This window comes from Uranotaenia lowii, chromosome 3 (assembly GCF_029784155.1).
Source record: "Uranotaenia lowii strain MFRU-FL chromosome 3, ASM2978415v1, whole genome shotgun sequence".
NCBI lineage: Eukaryota > Metazoa > Arthropoda > Insecta > Diptera > Culicidae > Uranotaenia > Uranotaenia lowii.
In genome coordinates, this window is record NC_073693.1 from 217,985,827 (window position 1) to 217,991,193 (window position 5,367).

The 5,367-nt window shown below is 35.4% G+C and overlaps 1 long non-coding RNA gene across 1 annotated transcript; it reads left to right on the forward strand.

Annotated features, from left to right (window-relative positions):
* The first annotated feature begins 2,343 nt into the window (after nt 1-2,343).
* On the forward strand, nt 2,344-2,748 carry LOC129754909 (uncharacterized). The gene is made up of 3 exons (XR_008739123.1): nt 2,344-2,392; nt 2,445-2,502; nt 2,567-2,748. It is a non-coding gene; the product is annotated as an uncharacterized LOC129754909 (long non-coding RNA).
* Nucleotides 2,749-5,367: the final 2,619 nt, after the last annotated feature.

Consider the following 5,367-nt stretch of genomic DNA (forward strand, 5'->3'; position numbering starts at 1 on the left):
CCAAGCGGTTGATTTTGGAAGCTAGTAGTTCCACTAAAGATCATATTTTAATTTTGAAAACGAGTTGTTTATTGATAATTTGATGGAAAACTCGTTACAAAAACCAGAAAAACGCTTTTCTATGAGTTTAACTACAATTTTTGGCATTAAGAATCAGTTCGTAACGGTCAAAGGTTACACAAAATAACGTTCAAAGACAGCAAAGATCGGTAAAAATTGCAGCAGAAAAGGCGTATGTTTTCAAGCAGCTAATAATATTATTTTATTTCATGAATTTTAGCAAAAATTACAAAGCTAAATAAAAAGATCTTGCTAAAGTTTTTTTTTATTCTCAAGGAATTTAATGGAAAGTAAATAGTTCCGTTCAAGATCAGATTTCGGCGTGTTTCACTCAATATCATTGAAATGGAAAAGCTCATAGGGGAAAACTGTACAAGGCGCACCAGTTAAGCATAATCGCTATTTACAGCGATACCAATAATCTAAGAACCAAATTGAAAGTTTATGACGATTCAGGGATCAGATTGACGTATTATCAAGAAGAAAAAATATGATAAAAATTGGATTTTGATGATATTTTTTGTAAAAAACTAAAACAGCAAGAAAACAAACCTCTGGGTAGAACGCCAAAACTATAGTGGACAGAACACATCATACCGAAAGGGTGGATATAACAATAATTATATGGAATTGAAATATGAATAATTCAAACATCAAATGTTTAGTAATATGTTCATCGTATTTTTGTAAACTAACCAAACATTGGCAAAACATCATTTATTATTTTATTGCTAAACTTATTGAAAATTCCGCTTTTCAAAATACACTTTTTTATATCTTTATAGGTAAAACGCCATCAGGTAGGCAACGAAATTCAATTTCTTGACTGATATCGCGGAAAACATGGCAGCAGATATTTTTTTCGAGTCGAATAGGTTGCCGAAACAAATTCTGTGTTTTGACGAAAAATAAATCTGACTTTCTGTGGTTTTACCCTAAAATTCTGTGACGGTTTTCTGCGATACATTTTCCATATTCCATTCCAAATTCATGGTAAATTGGCTTTTTTTATATTTTACTTTTAAAAAATCAATGAACATTAATAATTTTAGCATATTTTTCCAATTTAAAGGTAATCATCCAAAATTTATATTGAAACCAAATATTAAATTTTGAACATTCGGCCAAAATTTTAAAGTTCTGTAAAATCGGTGAATTTTATAAAATTCTGTGTTCTGTGACACAGATTCTGTGATGAAAATTGTCTCAAAACTCTGTGAAATTATAGATTTTTCTGTGATTTCGGCAACCTTGAAATTGGTAGCACCACTTTAACTCGAACAAGGACGAAATTTGTTATAATTATGATTTATTATCGTAGTTTGGGAGTCAGCAAATAAAAAGAATGGCATTTTGTTTTGATACTCGGGCTTTCTCAAAAGTTAACAGTATTCAAAATTTGAGCCTAAACACGTGGTCTTGTTGACATTCTGTCCCAATTTTGATACGATTGATTTAAGTAAAAATTTGTGGGAAAAAATACAGTAAAATATTTAGTCTTTCAAGTGGAGTGGACAAACGATAAGCTGTAGTTTCATCAGATTGCGCAGGCTGGTTTACCATAAAACGTTATAATATGACCCATAAACAATAAGTCTCACGCTAAATCCATTAATCCTTCTATTTCTAAAAATTATAGGCGTTTTTGTAAACTTTTCATCAAATAAATGATGAAAAAGATTGTTTGTTACAATAAAAATGGAGAAAAACATCATTTGAGGTTAGGTTAGTGTATTTTTGAGATAGAATGGTATGAGCCATTTTACCCCGCTGGTGCGTCTTGTACAGTTTTCCCCTATGCCTTTCACTTTTTAAAATTGTTATTAAGAGTAATTTAGAAAACACATTCTACTACAGGAGACAACCTGGCGTATGAAAGTTATACTGGTCGAGTGTCGATGTCTGTTGTACGCAGTTTTGACCACTGTGTTGTGACGGTCAGAGAAAGTGAAAAAGAAATGATGATGAGAGTGAGAAGAACGTAAACAAATAATGAAATTGAATTATGCGCGGGAATGATAAATAAATACATTGGTGAGAAAAATATGTTAGCAGCTTTCCAGCAAGTATTGGCACCATTTTGATAATATTGTGAAGACGAACGGTAGTGGCTGTAAGGTAGAAAGTTTAATCGAAAATCTAAAGTGATAACGGGCATTGCAACTATTCAGATAATTTGACTGATAGTCTGAAATTGATCTGTGAGCGCTGTAAGTAGAAGATAGAGAATAACAAGAATGCGATAGTTAATGGATGTTTTGATATTTAGATTGCGAGTTGAAATGCCGTTGGATCACTAGAAAGAAAATAGTTGATTGCCACCGAGACTACCGTAAGTTACAAAAAGCATTTTACAAACCAAAAACTAAGTGTTTCATGTTTAGATTTAGTGACCCAAGTGCCGACTGTTGACAGAAGTCATTCATCTCAGAGCTACCGACCGTAAGTGTTTATCTGAATGTTAAGTTTGTACTTTGTGTGTAATTAGATTTGATGACTTTATTAGGGCCTAAAAGAGAGGAAGAAAGCCATCAGGAAATTCATCTAGAGTGAAGGAGAAACTTTTAATGTAAGATAGCAAAATGTCGTATGTACTGTTCAATCTAATTGTTGTATTTATTGTAGCTTTGAGTAAATTTTATATTGAACTACAAGGATTCGTTTTTGCCTGAGCCTGAGAATTCCGAGAGCAACAATGTCTATCGGAATGAAGGGAATTGTTTTCCCAGTTTTCCCAATTTTCATATTGTCTAGTCCCTGAAATTTCAACTTACAGTCGGATTCATTTCTCTACAAAAAAAAATCTCATTATTTTATGCAAAAATCTCGTAACTCGTTTCACATAACTCAGCACATTCAAAGCTATGGCCACTAAATGCCGGTTTGCCTAGTTCTCGATCATCAACCGTCCGGCCAACGATAGACACTATGCCGATCGTCGATGGAAAATAAAAAAAAAATGTCGTTGGTCCCCGGCCATTGCGATTTTGCCAAGATAAGCTAAAGAAATGGCACATTAGCAACACCCTATTAAATACGCGTCACTTTCAAGTTTGGTTCAGTTCCATTGCATATACATACCTATCTAGTAGGATACTATGCCGCAGCCCGTGGCGTAGAGGATAGCCTTCCAGTCTTCTAAGCCAGCGGGTATGAGATCGAGTCCCGGTCACGGCACACATAGTACACTTTCTGTGGGTTGGTGGTTTTAGCATTTGTAAGATGCTAGCCATCATATCCTCGAAAGATGAACGCTTAGAATTAAGAAAAGGGATTCTCTTCGAGGAAACATCAAGTTTCATTGAGACCCTGTATGTGTTTGTGTTCGTTTATATAAATACGTTAACTTGATGTGGCTAGCCTATCAGTTGAATCAGTTGAAGTTCCAGTGTGGGGAAAGATTTTCTCGACCGACACTGGAACTTATGTTTATAGTGTTGATTATCTTATTCTGATTAATGAATGGAAGAAACATACTTTGAAGTAATGATCGTGTTCTAAGAGCTCAATATTGATTCGGATTTGTAAATTTTTCGAAGGAACAATGAACTGAAAACTTGTTCCCCATATTTGGAATCTGAAACTTCAATTCGAATCTAGACCATGAAATTGAATCTGAATCTTGAATCTTGAATCTTGAATCTAATTCTGAATCTTGAATATTTAATCTGAATCTTGAATCTGAATCTTGAATCTGAATCTTGAATATGAATCTTGAATCTGAATCTTGAATCTTGAATCTTGAATCTTGAATCTGAATCTTGAATCTGAATCATGAATCTGAATCTTGAATCTTGAATCTGAACCTTGGATCTGAATCATGAATCTGAATCTTGAATCTGAATCTTGAATCTGAATCTTGAATCTGAATCTTGAATCTGAATCTTGAATCTGAATCATGAATCTGAATCTTGAATCTGAATCTTGAATCTGAACCTTGAATCTGAATCTTGAATCTGAATCTTGAATCTAAATCTTGAATCTGAATCTTGAATCTGAATCTTGAATCAGAATCTTGAATCTGGATCTTGAATCTAAATCTTGAATCAGAATGTTGAATATAAATCGTGAATCTGAATCTTTTTTACGCTTATTTATGGGGGAATAACCTTTAGTTTTCACACTAATCTGAATCTTTACTCCAAATTTTGCATCATGTTCCTAAACTGTAATCTTAATAAAGCTATTCTGACTATTTTTTTTCATTTTCAGTCCTCATTCAACTGTACAACCATACAGTTACGTAGAATAATTTAACTCAATGGTAAGCACTTCAATCTATCATAATTACACGTATTATTCCATTTTATAAACACATTACACTCTACACTAAGCTGAGCTATCAACAAATTCATTCATAAAAAATTATGAGCGAAACATACACTGTGGCTACAATACTGCGGAAAGATCAACATGCTTCAGCTTGCTTACTTGCGCCTGTAAGTATGTAGATGCCCCGAAGCCATTGCTCGGCATGTCGATGAGAAATTTGGACAAGTGTTATGGACTCTCGCCGGCTGGCTTCGTAACATCCAATCGGCTGATTTGCAACTCAACAACAACATCGCGAGTGCGCCCTCTGTCTGTTTTCAATTCAGCATGCAAATGGCACGACGACGAGAAGTGCATCGCAAATCGATCGATCGGGAAAAACTTATTGCCGCTAATAGCGCGCGCTCGCGTGCAGGCTTTGTTGTCGCGCCATCATTTTCCTGTCATATGCGCAACATATCGTTGCCGCATGCGCATGAAGATTGAGGACCTACCTGGTCTAGTACGAAGCCAAGTGTGCAGGGCAAGTGCAAATCCTTACATGCTGGGTGCCGTGACGAGGGTGCATTTAGTTGCTAAGCCTACTGTGAGAGTGTCTCCCGCTCCACATCTCCCCTTCGCTGCACTGCCATCTTCACGTAGCTTGTTGAACTTGGGGCCCCTGGGGGTTTTGAGATGATTTAGTTATGATTTCCTGCTGCCAATTGGCTTTTCAAAGTTCATTTAGGTATCAGGTACGGGACTGCTCTTAGCTCAGCTTGTCGCCCGCAGTGTTAGGTGGAATGATAGTGATGCGAGCAAGTCGTTGACTGACGCGTGAATAGCTCTTGGTCGAAGGGGTACTGAATACTATAATAAGATGATGTTCTTCTAATAGAACGGTTATTTAGATTTTTTTTTGTGATTAATGAGCTTGAAGAACTGCGGATAAAAGTTGTATGTATTGTTTAATTCATTCGGATTGTTCAATTCAGTTCGATTCTGTTAGGATATTGAATCTTTATTTTCACATTTCATAATATAATTTCGGGCTTG